Here is an 821-nt window from a genome sequence, read left to right as displayed (position 1 = left end):
AAAAGCGTCTAACTCGAGGACCCGTGTAGATTTTTGAATTATGTGTCTGCCCATCTCTCCTTGCCAGTCCGGATTACTTTTGGAGAATTTGTTCAATAATGCATAAATTTCATCAAAGCTTTTTTCCAACACTTGACCTCCCGCTGCAGCGTCCACAACAATATTTGTCTCTAGATGTAGCCCTTCTATGAAGGTTTGAGCCAACACGTCATTTGTCTAGTTGTGACGAGGACAATCTCTGAGCAACCCCTTGAACCTCTCCCAAGCTGAATATAATGACTCCCCCAAATTCTATTTAAAGGCTACTATCTCACTTATGATCTTTCCAGTGTGAGCCTCACATAGTCTGGAGTGACTCCGTCTTCAACCTCCTTTTTCCTTCACCCAACATAGAAAACGAGAACAGTGTGAGCCTTGCATAGTCTAGAGTGACTCGGTTAGTGATATAAGTATCACTAATCTCCAAGAAGTACAGAATGTGTTGTTGTGTATCCTTGTGTGGAAGACCCATAAACTTCCCGTTTGCATGTAGTAACTGGACAATGCTCTATTTTAGCTCAAAGTGCCTAGTGATTCTGGGCTTCACAATGCTGGAGGTGACATTAGCAATGCTGGGCATCGCTACCTCCTGAACAACCATATGTTGCTCTTCTGCCATGTTCACAGATAATTGAACAAGAGCCTGAAGATTATCAATGTCCCTTTCTTCTCTCAATCTCCTGTGAAATGTTCTCTCAGGTTCAGGGTCAAAGCCTTGAAGTCTATCCTGGCTCCTGACCCTTCGCATTCAATCAACATTCCTGAGAGCAAAGCAACCAATA

General features: G+C 43.1%; 1 non-coding gene across 1 annotated transcript; it reads left to right on the top strand.

The window, feature by feature from the left end:
* Nucleotides 1-217: 217 nt before the first annotated feature.
* On the top strand, nucleotides 218-324 carry LOC142177763 (small nucleolar RNA R71). The gene has a single exon (XR_012706320.1). It is a non-coding gene; the product is annotated as a small nucleolar RNA R71 (small nucleolar RNA).
* The last annotated feature ends 497 nt before the right edge of the window (nucleotides 325-821 follow it).

The sequence above is a fragment of the Nicotiana tabacum genome, chromosome 23, assembly GCF_000715075.1.
Source record: "Nicotiana tabacum cultivar K326 chromosome 23, ASM71507v2, whole genome shotgun sequence".
NCBI lineage: Eukaryota > Viridiplantae > Streptophyta > Magnoliopsida > Solanales > Solanaceae > Nicotiana > Nicotiana tabacum.
The sequence above is the reverse complement of the archived record's forward strand: the minus strand, read 5'-3'. Positions and strand labels throughout refer to the sequence as shown.